At 44.5% G+C, this 16545-nt stretch overlaps 1 long non-coding RNA gene across 1 annotated transcript; it reads right to left on the reverse strand.

The window, feature by feature from the left end:
* Positions 1-1833: 1833 nt before the first annotated feature.
* Positions 1834-15331, reverse strand: LOC123727751 (uncharacterized). Its single transcript, XR_006759627.1, has 4 exons — positions 15295-15331; positions 12996-13129; positions 6860-6980; positions 1834-2157 (listed from the first exon to the last, which is right to left on the reverse strand). It is a non-coding gene; the product is annotated as an uncharacterized lncRNA (long non-coding RNA).
* Positions 15332-16545: the final 1214 nt, after the last annotated feature.

Raw genomic sequence — 16545 nt, forward strand, 5'->3', positions numbered from 1 at the left:
CGGCCACCATCCACCGCAGATGCGGAAGGTCGCAATAGGCGGATGCGGTCGATTAATACGTAGCCCATGCAAACAAATATCTCTAGCTTAAACTGGTGGATTTTGATGGGGATTTTTTTATTATGTTACTTAGATTGAGGCAATAAACTTTAGGGGGTTAAAAGCAACCTCTTTCAATGACACAAACGTTACACAATATCTGTAGATACCTTGACATTGCATATGGAGAAAGATACAAGGTTCATGAAGCCACATTCAGATACAGTTACTCCAGACCTGAAAATACCCCATAAAGCTGTTATTTTTTTCACTTGCTCTTTTGTTTCCATTCACTTGCTGTGTAGAGGATTTGGACCCATTCATAATAGAAGAAAAGCGGTTAACATACATGCACTCTTGACACATAGCACTCAACACTCTAGTCAAACTGAAGCATCACTAGCAAGAGGAAGAAATGAAGACCTGCCTCCACTGGCTCACCTGTACACTTTGACCCATACTAGTAGTGTAACCCATAGTAATAGTCATTCTATAGTCATTCTATTTCTATGGTGTAGCCAGCCTGGTCTGTTAGAGGGTAGACACCTCCCTCCTCCCTCGAATCCAGTACAGGGCTTTCTATTGTTAGGTATGGCAAACAGAGAGAGAGACAGAGTGTGGTGCGGTTGCAGTAAATAGCGGGATCATCATACAGCAGTCTCCTGGTCCTCTCGTTGGATCATCTGGTAGTACTGGCGGTTCTCCAAGTACTCAGCCAGCTCCTGGTCATTTGCCTTCTTTGCACGCCGCTTCAGCGTCTCACCCTGAGGAAGGGAGGGCGGGAGAGAGGGATGAGGGGGTGGAGAGAGGGGGGATTAGAGGAGAGGAGGGAAGGGGGAAGAGAGCAAAAGAAGGGGGGATGAAAGCGAGGGTGAGAGAAAGGGAGAGGGGGATGAAACAGAGAAATGTAAGAGTGTGTGTGTGTGTGTGCGCACACTTTTGGTTGATTCTGATGCCCCAAAAACATACACACTGAAATAAAATCCATTTTTTATATTGGCAAGAAAACAGGAAAATATTCTCATACAATAGGCTTTTTCCTGTTGCCAGTGAGTTCACCATGGTGACTGTGTAGTGTACTAAGACCATTGTGGATCTATGGGACCAGCCAGGAATCCTGCAGGGCTACAATTCTCACTGACAGAGAAGAACGTTAATCACCATCACAAAGTATAGACAGCAATTTTCCCCAATAATAGGCCTTCACTGGACTATAGCTAGTCTTTATTATAACCATCAGGCTGGTTGTGATAACCATCAGCCTGATTCATAGAGCCCTTTACCTGAAGGTCAAGTAAAAAAGGCCCCTTTACTGAACTAGATGTCACGATTCTCTAAAGCTGAACCCAGAAGCAGACCAGGACAAGGTGAGTAAAATGAAGGTGAGTATTTATTTACAGTCTCGAGGTGAAAATAGAATAATCCAGGAGACGGAGTGGCAGCGGAGGTGAGTTGATGAGAGTGAATAGGCAGATCCAATGATGTCACTGAAACCACCGACAGCCAGGCAAGGGAGTTGAATGTTCCAGGAGGATGACTGTAGACAGAGTAAACAGGGGTGAGTAACCAGCGAAAAGTACAGAACAACAAAACTAACTCTGGTAACATGAGGCTGATACGCTGACACAACATACTGTTCATTGCTAACGATCCGGCAGGGAATGGATGTCAGGTCAGAGCTTATGAAGTGAAGAGGTGATGATCAGGACCAGATGTGCAGATGGCTGATGAGATGCAGGTGCGGGTAATCAAGAGATCTCCCGCCTAGCTTCGTCGCCTGGCAACCAGACAGGGTGCATTCAGGAACCTCAGGAAACAGACTCCAAAACAAAAAACAGTCAGCTCAGGCAGAAAACAGACTCAGGAAGTGGGATTCCTGACACTAGAGCTAGGTAATTATGATAACCATCAGCCTGATTCAATTTAATTTACCTGAAGGTCAGTCTTCATGAGGCAAGCCCCGGCCTCCACCAGGTTTGACCCAGTTGACATACTTTATCCAGGAACTGAGTAATTCATATAAATTAGGTCTATTTTAATTTTATTATTTGAGGACAGACCTTTAATAGTAGAGAGTTGACCTCAGTAATAGGCGGTGGAAACCGGTTGCATGATGTTCTGTGTCAAAGAGTGCATATAGAAAATCAGTTAAAGGAAGTTGACAATATGACTCACGTCTCTTTTTCTGTGACATCCAAGAGAGTGGTAGGTGATGTGTGTTAAAAAATGGACAGGATTCAGATATTGCATCCAGTATCCATGTGCACACAAGCGCCCTATCTACAGTATTTCACACATATCTATCATTCATGTTATGTTTGATCCACAACAGTGAGGGAAAATATGAATATGTTCATTGGGTTTATACACTGAGAATAACAAACGTTAGGAACACGTTCCTAATATTGTCACGTCCTGACCAGTAGAGGGTGTAGTTGGGTCAGGACGTGGCAGAAGGGAGTGTGTGTTTTTTATTGTTTCATTGATTTTGGCCGTGTGACTTCCAATCAAGCACAGCTGTAGAGGGTTGTGGTTGATTGGGAGTCACACATAAGGAGCATGTTTTTCCTTTGGGTTTTGTGGGTAATTGTTTCTTGTTTAGTGTGGTTGCACCTGACAGGACTGTTGGCTGTCAGTTTCCTTGTTTTTTGTTTTTGTATAGTGTTCTTTCCAATTAAATTGAAGGATGAATACTAACTCTGCTACATTTTGGTCCTTTCCTGAAGACAGTCCTTACAGAATTACCCACCAAACAAGGACCAAGCAGCGGAAGAGGAAGGAGCAGCGACAGGAGAGAAAAAGGGAGGAATGGACATGGGAGGACGTCCTGGATGGCAAGGGAGCCTACACCTGGGAAGAGATCCTGGCCGGAAGGGATCGCCTCCCATGGGAACAGGTGGAGGCACTCAGGAGAGTGGAGGCAGCTGGACAGAGGAACCATCGGGAACGTTACGCTGGAACACGGTTGGCTAGGAAACCCGAGAGGCAGCCCCAAGATTTTTTTTGGGGGGGGCACACGGGTAGCTTGGCCAGGCCAGGGAAGAGCCGTAAGCCAGCTACCCGTGACTACAGGGAGGTGCATAGGAGGTGGAGGGCGTCATGTTACGCTGAGGTATGCACCATCTCGCCTATACAGACGCACAGCCCAGTTCGCCCAATACCAGCGCCCCGCAGGTGCCAGGGCAAGGTGAGCATCGAGCCGGAAGGGGGGATGCCAACCCTGCAATCAAGACCGCCAGCGCGCCCTTTCGGTCCGGTGTTTCCCGCCAGACGCACTAGCATGGAGGTGCGTGTCTCCAGGCTGGCACGTCCTATACCAGCTCCACGCATCAGGAGTCTAGTGTGTCAACCCAGCCTCGCCAGTCAACAGTCACCAGAGCTGCCCGACAGTCAACAGTCGTCAGTGCTGCCCGCCAGTCAACAGTCGTCAGTGCTGCCCGCCAGTCAACAGTCGTCAGAGCTGCCCGCCAGTCAACAGTCACCAGAGAGGTCAGACTGCGCTGAACTGCCGGAGTGGCCAGACTGCGCTGAACTGCCGGAGTGGCCAGACTGCGCTGAACTGCCGGAGTGGCCAGACTGCCCTGAACTGCCGGAGTGGCCAGACTGCCCTGAACTGCCGGAGTGGCCAGACTGCCCTGAACTGCCGGAGTGGCCAGACTGCCCTGAACTGCCGGAGTGGCCAGACTGCCCTGAACTGCCGGAGTGGCCAGACTGCCCTGAACTGCCGGAGTGGCCAGACTGCCCTGAACTGCCGGAGTGGCCAGACTGCCCTGAACTGCCGGAGTGGCCAGACTGCCCTGAACTGCCGGAGTGGCCAGACTGCCCTGAACTGCCGGAGTGGCCAGACTGCCCTGAACTGCCGGAGTGGCCAGACTGCCCTGAACTGCCGGGGTGGCCAGACTGCCCTGAACTGCCGGGGTGGCCAGACTGCCCTGAACTGCCGGGGTGGCCAGACTGCCCTGAACTGCCGGGGTGGCCAGACTGCCCTGAACTGCCGGGGTGGCCAGACTGCCCTGAACTGCCGGGGTGGCCAGACTGCCCTGAACTGCCAGAGTGGCCAGACTGCCCGGTTCTGCCAGAGGTGCCCGCCTGCCCGGATCTGCCAGAGTGCCCTGCCTGTCAGGATCAGCCCGAGGGGCCCTCCTGTCCCCCGGCCCAGCCCGAGGGGCCCTCCTGTCCCCCGGCCCAGCCCGAGGGGCCCTCCTGTCCCCCGGCCCAGCCCGAGGGGCCCTCCTGTCCCCCGGCCCAGCCCGAGGGGCCCTCCTGTCCCCCGGCCCATCCCGAGGGGCCCTCCTGTCCCCCGGCCCAGCCCGAGGGGCCCTCCTGCCCTCCGGCCCAGCCCGAGGGGCCCTCCTGCCCTCCGGCCCAGCCCGAGGGGCCCTCTTGCCCTCCGGCCCAGCCCGAGGGGCCCTCTTGCCCTCCGGCCCAGCCCGAGGGGCCCTCCTGTCCTCCGGCCCAGCCCGAGTGGCCCTCCTGTCCTCCGGCCCAGCCCGAGTGGCCCTCCAGTCCTCCGGCCCAGCCCGAGTGGTCTGTCTGCCAGGGTCAGCCCGAGTGGCCCGTCTGCCCGGCGCAGCTATCGGCGCCACCAAAGTGGGCGACGCCGAAGGTGGAGCGAGGTCCACGTCCTGCACCTGAGCCACCTCCAGGATAGATGGGTTGGGGAGGGAGGGTGTAGCACAGTGCCGTCGGTGACGGCAGCCACCCTCCCTTCCCTCCCTTATTGTTTAGGTGTTCCTTTTTTGTTGGGGATTTTCTTGTGTGTTCTTTTTTTAGGTGCATCCCGGGGTCTGCACCTTGAGGGGGGGGTACTGTCACGTCCTGACCAGTAGAGGGTGTAGTTGGGTCAGGACGTGGCAGAAGGGAGTGTGTGTTTTTTATTGTTTCATTGATTTTGGCCGTGTGACTTCCAATCAAGCACAGCTGTAGAGGGTTGTGGTTGATTGGGAGTCACACATAAGGAGCATGTTTTTCCTTTGGGTTTTGTGGGTAATTGTTTCTTGTTTAGTGTGGTTGCACCTGACAGGACTGTTGGCTGTCAGTTTCCTTGTTTTTTGTTTTTGTATAGTGTTCTTTCCAATTAAATTGAAGGATGAATACTAACTCTGGTGCATTTTGGTCCTTTCCTGAAGACAGCCCTTACAAATATTGAGATGCTTTCACCTGGATTCACCTGGTCAGTCTATGTCATGGAAAGAGCAGGTGTTCTTAATGTTTTGTATACTCAGTGTATGTGATACTGCAGAGCGGTTCCATTATCGAAACGTTAAAAGTGTCATATCAGTACTTGAAATCACTTTCTAATTCTTAACCTCTATGGGACCGGCGGGACGAATTCGTCCCACCTACGTAACAGCCACTGCCAGCCTGTGGCGCGATTTTCAAAATCTTCAAAATCCTATTACTTCAATTTCTCAAACATATGACTATTTTACAGCCATTTAAAGATAAGACTCTCGTTAATCTAACCACACTGTCCGATTTCAAAAAGGCTTTACAACGAAAGCAAAACATTAGATTATGTCAGCAGAGTACCAAGCCAGAAATAATCAGACACCCATTTTTCAAGCCAGCATATAATGTCACCAAAACCCAGAAGACAGCTAAATGCAGCACTCACCTTTGATGATCTTCATCAGATGACAACCCTAGGACATTATGTTATACAATACATGCATGTTTTGTTCAATCAAGTTCATATTTATATCAAAAACCAGCTTTTTACATTAGCATGTGACGTTCAGAACTAGCATACCCCCGCAAACTTACGGGGAATTCGCTAACATTTTACTAAATTACTCACGATAAACGTTCACAAAAAGCATAACAATTATTTTAAGAATTATAGATACAGACCTCCTCTATGCACTCGATATGTCCGATTTTAAAATAGCTTTTTGGTGAAAGCACATTTTGCAATATTCTAAGTACATAGCCCAGGAATCACGGGCTCGCTATTTAGACACCCGGCAAGTTTAGCACTCACCATAATCATATTTACTATTATAAAAATGTCATTACCTTTTGTTGTCTTCGTCAGAATGCACACCCAGGACGTCTACTTCAATAACAAATGTTGGTTTGGTCCAAAATAATCCATCGTTATATCCGAATAGCGGCGTTTTGTTCGTGCGTTCCAGACACTATCCGAAATAGTAAAGAAGTGTCGCGCGCTTGGCGCAATTCCTGACAATAAAATTCAAAGTATTCCATTGCCGTACGTCGAAGCATGTCAACTGCTGTTTAAAATCCATTTTTACGTCATTTTTCTCGTAGAAAAGCGATAATATTCCGACAGGGAATCTCCTTTTCGGCAAACAGAGGAAAAAATCCCAAAGGCGGGGGCGGTCGGGGTCACGCGCATAAGCTAGTGTCTCTTGATGGGCCACTTGAGAAAGGCGATAATGTGTTTCAGCCTGGGGCTGGAATGACGACATTCTCTTTTTTCCCGGGCTATGAGAGCCTATGGAAGACGTGGGAAGTGTCACGTTAGAGCAGAGATCCTTAGTAAATGATAGAGATGGCAAAGAAGTTCCAGAAATGGTCAGACAGGCCACTTCCTGTAAAGGAATCTCTCAGGTTTTGACCTGCCATTTGAGTTCTGTTATACTCACAGACACCATTCAAACAGTTTTAGAAAATTTAGGGTGTTTTCTATCCATATGTAATAAGTATATGCATATTCTAGTTACTGAGTAGGAGTGGTAACCAGATTAAATCGGGTATGTTTTTTATCCAGCCGTGTCAATGCTGCCCCCTAGCCCTAACAGGTTTTAAAGTGGGATGGGAGTCAACTGCATTGTTTGATGGGTCAGTTACTTACCGTTGTCTATGATTTACTTGTCAATCTCCTTGCAGCTCACCTCCACTGCATAATGGAGAAAGGTGCAGCCCAAAGTATCCTGCGTAAAAATATCTGCCACCTGTTTGTGGAGCTCTATGAGCTGTGAGGAAAAAAGAATGGTTAATTTACAGTGCTTCAACTTTACAGTTCTTCAACTTTACTGTTCTTCAACGTTACAGGGATTGAACTTTATAGCTTAATAAGCATGCTCCTTTCAAAAAATGTAGAACTAAGAACAGATATAGCCCTTGGTTCACTCCAGACCTGACTGCCCTCGACCAGCACAAAAATATCCTGTGGCGGACTGCACTAGCATCGAATAGTCCCCGCGATATGCAACTTTTCAGGGAAGTCAGTAACCAATACATGCAGTCAGTTAGGAAAGCAAATGCTAGCTTTTTCAAACAGAAATTTACATCCTGTAGCTCTAACACCAAAACGTTTTGGGACACTAAAGTCCATGGAGAATAAGAGCACCTCCTCCCAGCTACCCACTGCACTGAGGCTAGGAAACACTGTCACCACCAATAAATCCACGATAATTGAGAATTTCAATAAGCATTTATCTACGGCTGGCCATGCGTTCCTTCTGGCTACCCCAACCTCGGCCAACTGCTCCGCAACCCCTGCAGCAACTTGCCCTGCAGCTACTTGCCCAAGCCTCCCCAGCTTCTCCTTCACCCAAATCCAGATAGCAGATGTTCTGAAAGAGCTGCAAAACCTGGACCCTTACAAATCAGCTGGGCTAGACAATCTGGACCCTCTCTTTCTAAAATTATTCACTGCCATTGTTGCAACCCCTATTACAGGTCTGTTCAACCTCTGTTTCGTATTGTCCGAGATTCCTAAAGATTAGAAAGCTGCCGCGGTCATCCCCCTCTTCAAAGGGGGTGACACTCTAGACCCAAACTGTTACAGACATGTATCCATCCTGCCCTGCATTTCTAAAGTCTTCGAAAGCCAAGTTAACAAACAGATCAATGACCATTTCGAATCCAAACCGTACCTTCTCCACTGTGCAATCCGGTTTCAGAGCTGGTCATGGGTGCACCTCAACCATGCTCAAGGTACTAAACGATATCATAACCGCCATCGATAAAAGACAGTACTGTGCAGCCGTCTTCATCGACCTGGCCAAGGCCTTCGACTCTGTCAATCACAGTATTCTTATTGGCAGACTCAACAGCATTGGTTTCTCAAATGACTGCCTCGCCTGGTTCACCAACTACTTCTCAGATAGAGTTCAGTGTGTCAAATCGGAGGGCCTGTTGTCCGGACCTCTGACAGTCTCTATGGGGGTGCCACAGGGTTCAATTCTTGGGCCAACTCTTTTCTCTGTATATATCAACGATGTCGCTCTTGCTGCGGGTGATTCCTTGATCCACCTCTACGCAGACGACACCATTCTGTACACATCTGGCCCTTTGGACACTGTGTTAACAAACCTCCAAACAAGCTTCAATGCCATACAACACTCATTCCGTGGCCTCCAACTGCTCTTAAATGCTAGTAAAACTAAATGCATGCTCTTCGACCGATCGCTGCCCGCACCCGCCCGCCCGACTAGCATCATTACTCTGGACGGTTCTGACTTAGAATATGTGGACAACTACAAATACCTAGGTGTCTGGCTAGACTGTAAACTCTCCTTCCAGACTCATATTTAACATCTCCAATCCATAATTAAATCTAGAATCAGCTTCCTATTTCGCAACAAAGCCTCCTTCACTCACGCTGCCAAACATACCCTCGTAAAACTGACTATCGTTCCGATCCTCGACTTCGGCGATGTCATTTACAAAATAGCCTCCAACACTCTACTCATCAAACTGGATGTAGTCTATCACAGTGCCATCCATTTTGTCAGCTAAGCCCCATATACCACCCACCACAGCGACCTGTATGCTCTCATTGGCTGGCCCTCGCTACATATTCGTCACCAGACCCACTGGCTCCAGGCAGAGGTGGGACCAAGTCATTGTTTTACAAGTTACAAGTAAGTCTCAAGTCTTAGCACTCAAGTCCCAAGTCAAATCTCAAGTCAAGACAGGCAAGTCCGAGTCAAGTCTCAAGTCAGGACCGTCAAGTATCAAGTCAAGTCTCAAGTCCTAAACTTTGAGTTTTGACTCCTAAACAAGTCATAATGTGCTCTTCACCAAATGTAATACCATTTCATATTTTTAACCTGTTAGGGATAGGGGGCAGTATTTTCACGGCCGGATAAAAAAACGTACCCGATGTAATCTGGTTACTACTCCTGCCCAGAAACTAGAATATGCATATAAGTAGTAGATTTGGATAGAAAACACTCAAAAGTTTCTAAAACTGTTTGAATGGTGTCTGTGAGTATAACAGAACTCATATGGCAGGCCAAAACCTGAGAAGATTCTATACAGGAAGTGCCCTGTCTGACAATTTGTTCTCCTACTAGGGCATCTCTATCAAAAATACAGCATCTCTGCTGTAACGTCACATTTTCTAAGGCTTCCATTGGCTCTAGGAAGGCGCCAGAAAGTGGAATGAAAGCTCTCCAGTCTCTGGGCGAAAAACAGCAGGGGTTTTTGTGATTGGTCCTTCTGGGAACAATGACACTGGAGCGCGTGTGCTCGAGACGACTCCATGTTTTACTTTCAGTGTTTGAACGAATACAACATCTCCCGGTTGGAATATTATCGCTATTTTACGAGAAAAATCGCATATTTTTGTTTTTTAAACAGCATTTGACATGCTTCGAAGTACGGTAATGGAATATTAAAAAAAAAATTGTCACGAAACGCGCCGGCGCGTCACCCTTCGGATAGTTACCTGAACGCATGAACAAAACGGAGTTATTTCAATATAACTATGGATTATTTCTAACCATAACAACATTTGTTGTTGAAGTAGAAGTCCTGGGAGTGCATTCTGACGAAGAACAGCAAAGGTAATCCAATTTTTCTTATAGTAAATCTGAGTTTGGTGAGTGCCAAACTTGGTGGGTGTCAAAATAGATGGCCGAGCTATGTACTCAGAATATTGCAAAATGTGCTTTCAACGAAAAGCTATTTTAAAATTGGACACTGCGATTGCATAAAGGAGTTCTGTATCTATAATTCTTAAAATAATTGTTATGTATTTTGTGAACGTTAATCGTGAGTAATTTAGTAAATTCACCGGAAGTTTGCGCTGGGTATGCTAGTTCTGAGCATCACATGCTAATGTTAAAAGCTGGTTTTTGATATAAATATGAACTTGATTGAACAAAACATGCATGTATTGTATAACATAATGTCCTAGGAGTGTCATCTGATGAAGATCATCAAAGGTTAGTGCTGCATTTAGCTGTGGTTTTGGTTTTTGTGACATATATGCTTGCTTTGAAAATGGCTGTGTGATTATTTTTGGGAGGGTACTCTCCTGACATAATCTAATGTTTTGCTTTCGCTGTAAAGCCTTTTTGAAATCGGACAGTGTGGTTAGATTAACGAGAGTCTTATCCTTCAAATGGTGTAAAATAGTCATATGTTTGAGAAATTGAAGTTATAGCATTTTTTAGGTGTTTGTATTTCGCGCCACGTTATACTACATTTACATTTACATTTAAGTAATTTAGCAGACGCTCTTATCCAGAGCGACTTACAAATTGGTGCATTCACCGCTAGCGGAACGTCTGTCCCTAGCAGGTTTTAACAAGAGTAATAGTTAGTATATTACATTTACGCAAATCATGAATGCTTTTAAAAATATCTATATATTTATTACTATACAAATAAATGTTATATTTCCATGGAAATACATGTGTAACCATGAGAAAGACCCCCCCCCCCAATAGTGATCAACTATGTAGGCTTGTACAGAATCGTTCAATCTTAACACACAAACACAAACACACTCACACACACTCTCTCTCTGTGTGGTTACAGTTGGCTAACGTATGTCAATGGTTATAGGAACAGCAGTAACATCAGGCCTAGCCAGTTGTAGCTCAATCTTCGGTGCAATGATCACGTTCCCGCACTGACTGACTGTGTGGAGGCTCATTGATTTAACATTACGTTAGCCTACATGATACACTAGTAAAGTAATAAAATATATAGCTGTCGGCTATATTAGCCACGACTTACTGTTCTTTGTGCAGCTTCAAATGTCGAACAAAGTTGGAAATTGTTGTGCCTCTTCCCGCATGTTTTGCAAGTTGAAATCCGTTTTTTGTTGATACAGCGTCGTCTTTATATCCAAAAATAATACATTTGGGGTATCATCTTTCCAAGGGCTGCATCTGAATTCACCTGCCGACGTTCCTCTGCACTGCCACACACAACTTTTTCTCAGCTGGCACAATTTGATTGGCTGCAGTCCGATTCAAACTGTAATCCGTTAAATGAAGAGTTGATGCGCTGCACACTTTTTTTAAAAGCATAATTTTTTATATTTGGGCTTGGGGAGGGTATCAAATCAGGCCGAGTCATAAGGCTCAAGTCCAAGTCAAGTCACGAGTCATTGGTGTTAAAGTCAAAGTCCAGTTGCAAGTCATCATATTTGTTACTCGAGTCTGACTCGAGTCCAATTCATGTGACTCGAGTCCACACCTCTGGCTCCAGGTCATCTATATGTCTCTGCTAGGTAAAGCTCCGCCTTATCTCAGCTCACTGGTCACCATAACAACACCCACGCGTAGCATGCGCTCCAGCAGGTATATCTCACTGGTCATCCCTAAAGCCAACACCTGCTTTGGCCGCCTTTCCTTCCAGTTCTCTGCTGCTAATGACTGGAACGAATTGCAAAAATTGCTGAAGTTGGAGACTTATATCTTCCTCACTAACTTTAAGCATCAGCTATCTGTGCAGCTTACCGATCGCTGCAGCTGTACACAGCCCATCTGTAAATAGCCCATCCAACCACCTACCTCATCCCCATATTGTTTTATTTACTTTTTTTGCTCTTTTCCACACCAGTATTTCTACTTGCACATCAATCACTCCCGTGTTAATTTGCTAAATTGTAATTACTTCGCTACTATGGCCTATTTATTGCCTTACCTCCTTACGCCATTTGCACACACTGTATATATACTTTTTCTATTGTGTTATTGACTGTATGTTTGTTTATTCCATGTGTAACTCTGTGTTGTTGTTTGTGTCACCCTGCTTTGCTTTATCTTGGCCAGGTTGCAGTTGTAAATGAGAACCTGTTCTCAACTAGCCTACCTGGTTAAATAAAGGTGAAATAAAAAATTCAAAAATTGAAAAAGAAGCCCTCATACACTATGAATTATCTGTATTGTGTCACAACTAGAGGGGCAGCGAGGGGTGTTCTGAATCTGTTTTTACCAGGCAATATGAAACTAGAGGAAAAACACAAATAGCTACTGGAAAAGTTTAAATAACTTAAGAATCACCATTATTATCACAACAGCAGAGGATAGGATCCAGGATTTGCATGTTATTTTTTTATGAATTTGAAGTCATAACCCTCTGATAGCTAGCCAAGGGGAAGAGGTATGGAGTGCATTGCGCCCAGGTGAGGGACTCCAATAGCCAGACAACAATGGATGAATGAATAATTCATTGTTCCATAGCAGAATTTGTTTGGGAATAATGGCACACATGTAACACATCACAGGACATTCAACACTTCACTTAAATACAACATAAATATCACAGGACATACTTCCCAAGACAAGGTCAGACAGACAAATAGATAGAGGTATACTGTAGGTGGTGAGTTACGGTTTAGTCTTCCTGGATTTAGGAACCTGATGCTGGTTGATATGAAAGACTTGTGTGCCCTGTTTGTTCTACAGAGTGGGGTTTTGAACGTTCCACCTGACAGCAGGAGTTGGTACTGGTCATATATTGGGTGTGTCTTAGTAAAATTGTCTGGATTTATGGATGGTTCTTGATTTGTAGAGTGATGGGATGCTTTGAGACTTGACACTGCCGAACCATACCACCCAAGGAAGCAGAAGGTTAGGATGCTTTCAATTATTGTCTTATATAAAAGGTGAATCATCAGTAAGGCCATAGGAAGTAGTCTTAAGACAAATGTTTTGCCCAGAACCCAGGGAGATATTACAAAAATACAAAACCATTTCTTATTTTCACAGAATAAAAAACAGAACATTAATGACCCTCACCTCTACACTCTCCGACAGTCCAGTTCTGTTGGCTGCCTCAGCCAGCAGAGGCGACCCTCTCCAGGTCAATCCCTGGTCAAAGAACGCTTTCAAAACCTCTCTTTGATCAGGAAAAATGTACGATCTTCTTTGTCCTAAGAACAGAATGACACTTGTTAAGACATATCCTAATCCAGTGTTATATATGGATCAGTATACTTATCACAGACTTCATATGAGAAGTGGGCCATAATCAGCTAAGAAATCACTAAGGCATAATACAAGATTACATGCTAGGCAAGCCCCAAGGCAGATGATACTGACTTCACATTATTCACATCCAGCCATAGGTACCTTATGATGCAATAAGGCATATTTCAGTATAAGCGTTGTGCCCTTAGCTAGTAACACACTAAAAACCTACTCCACTGATTATTGCTAGGACTTACTAGTGAGGTTGTTTCCATAATTTGTTGGCTGATTCGGTACACTATTGTTATGTTACTGTGTTGTTATTGTAATGGTGATTTTGCTTCTGTTTGTAGATAATTTTGTTACAATGGGCTGTAAAATCAGAACAAGCATCATCAATAATATTTACATGTACCAGGAATTTGACCTGGTGACATGCTGCTGATATACAGTATATAGATTATAAGAATATTATAACAATCTTATAACAATATTACAAGGGCTCATGTATTCAAGTATTCTGTGCTGGAGTATGGTGATGTTCAGCTTGTCAGTTGCACCAAAGAGCTAGAGAAGGAGCTTGAGCGAGTACAATGCAGATGGATATATTTTGCCACCCTGCTGCCCAGCTCTACCCTCACGCTTTTGGCCATGGATGGTGACTTTAACGGAATGTAGATAGGAAGCCATAATTTTACTCCTCAAAGACATGAGAGATCCATCACACCCCCTTCACGACCTCCCTCCACTCAGAGAGCACTGACAGTTCATAGCTTCTCAGTTCTACCTGCTAGGACAAAGCCATTCCGACTATTTCCTACATTATCCTATCAGACTCTGTACTGGTAAAGATACATTTAACGTCTACATGATTCTATGATATATTCAAATAAAATTGTATTGGTTGCATACACATTTTTAGCAGATGTTATTGCGAGTGTAGTGAAATGCTTGTGTTCCTAGCTCCAACAATACGTAGTATCTAACAATTCACAACAATGCACATAAATCTAAAAGTAAAAGATTGGAATTAAGAAATATATAAATATTGGGATGAGCAATGTCGTAGTGGCATTGACTAGAATACAGTAGAATGCAGTATATATATATATGAACTCTGAATGTCGCCGAAGGAGATGGCTGCCGTTTTACGATCCAGTACATAATGTTTCTGCCACCGTGTCTTATGACCGAAAATAGCTTCTACATATCAGGACAGCGAATACTCACCCCTTAATGGAGGAATAATATAATATCTTATGTTTCACAGAGTCGAGGCTGAACGACCACATTAATAACATACAGCTGGCGGGTTTTAAGCTTTTCTGTAGGATAGAACAGCGGCCTCTGGTAAGACAAGGGGTGGCTGTCTATGTATATTTGTAAACAACAGCTGGTGCACGAAATCTAAGGAAGTCTAGGTATTGCTCGCCTGAGGCAGAGTATCTCATGATAAGCTGTAGACCACACTATTTACCAAGAGAGTTTTCATCTGTATTTTTCATCCCTGTCTATATACCACCAAACCGATGCTGGCACTAAGACCACACTCAATGAGCTGTATACAGCCATAAGCAAACAGGAACATGCTCATCGAGAGGCAGCCCTCCTAGTGGCCAGGGACTTTAATGCATGGAAACTCAAATACTTTTTACCTACCGTAAATTCCGGACTATAAGCTGTAACTTTTTTCCCACGCTTTGAGCCTCGCGGCTTAAACAATGACGCGGGTAATATATGGATTTTTCCCGCTTTCAATTTTTCTTTCTCCAAAAAAACACATTCTGTGACGTGCTCAGTTTTTTGGCGGCATGAAGCTTTCATTAGACCAATGAAATTGCCGAACGGGTTAAGGTCAAACAACTTTTTTGTTTACTGTTTAGATTAAATTGAGCGCTCTCAAACTTCCCATCATTCTGATTACGGTAGTCATTTTGTCACCCTCATCATGGCAAAGACACGGAGAAATGCATATGATGCAGCTTTCAAGTTGAAGGCGATTGATTTGGCTGTTGGAAAAGGAAATAGAGCTGCTGCACGGGAGCTTGGTCTTAATGAGTCGATGATAAGACGTTGGAAACAGCAGCGTGAGGAATTGACTCAGTGCAAAAAGACAACTAAAGCTTACTGCTAATTTTTTTGTTGTTGTTACAAGCCGTGTTTCCTTAAAGCCTATTTATTTTTGTTACAAGCCGTGTTTTGTTAACCCTTTCATGGGTTGTGAGTTCCAAATATCTCTAACGGTCGCCCCAGCGTGAGTTTTTTTATGCACGTGATGTTAGAACGTTCTCTCCATTCCAGAATGTGATTGTTACATAAACAACAACACTGAATGGCTCAGAGTGGGAGTAAGAAGTTACTGTGATTGACTGCCTGCACTGCCATTTGTATCAATCAATCACTATCAGAAAATGTTTTGTGTGGTAATTATTTGTGTATTTACTGTTTTATTCACATGTTTTCAATTCTAGGTGACAAACCATGCATTCCGATTCTTGCATAGATTGTAATGGGCACATATTATGTGTGTAAAATACTTTTTTGAATGTTGTACTGATTATGATGAGCTAAGCTAATTCCAGCTGTGTAGCGATGTTTGTTGACATACAATGCATTCTGGGTTTCACCTAATCGTCTGTTTGACCAAATATGTTATAACAAAATGAGGTGAGTAAGAGTTCACTCATTTTTTGAGGACTTCTGGAAATGAATGGTGGGATGTGAATGACGGTAGATGACACACCCCTTCAACATGCATACTATAAACAGACCAAACTCATCTTGTCTTCTCTTATTATCTTCTCTTATTATTTTTTCTTTGAGGAAAAAATGCATGGCTGCACGCTGAAACTAATCGTCGGATTACTTTCGATTTCTAGAAAGTGTTTTACCTAATTATTTCGATCAATGGTGAGCTCACCTGTGATGTGATTAATTATACATAGTAATTGCTATTAGCTAATTCATATTGTAGTTTATGTCAGCCGAGAGTTTGAAAATATGACTGCTTGTGTTGGGTCAATCTTTCCTCAGTTAGCGCTAGGACAAAAGTAGCCCACATTTTTCCGGTTAGGATGATTGTGTTGTGCTATATATACACTTCTGTGAATATCTAAACATTGCATCCAAAAATAAACTGCTCACATTCTGGACATAACTTTTTAAGGACTGTGTTTGTGTATATAGTTTCTGAAAAAAAGTGTGGCCAGCTCAAATGCTGATTGTTGCGTCATTCGAAACTGGCCGTTCTAAATGAGCGTTCTAAATGAGTGTTCTAATCACACGGGGTGTGATCGTACGCTTCAGGGACCACTGTAGAACGATCACACCCCATGTGATGGTACGTGTGAAAGGGTTAAAGCCTATTTATTTTTGTTAC

This window comes from Salmo salar, chromosome ssa16 (genome assembly GCF_905237065.1).
Source record: "Salmo salar chromosome ssa16, Ssal_v3.1, whole genome shotgun sequence".
Lineage (NCBI taxonomy): Eukaryota > Metazoa > Chordata > Actinopteri > Salmoniformes > Salmonidae > Salmo > Salmo salar.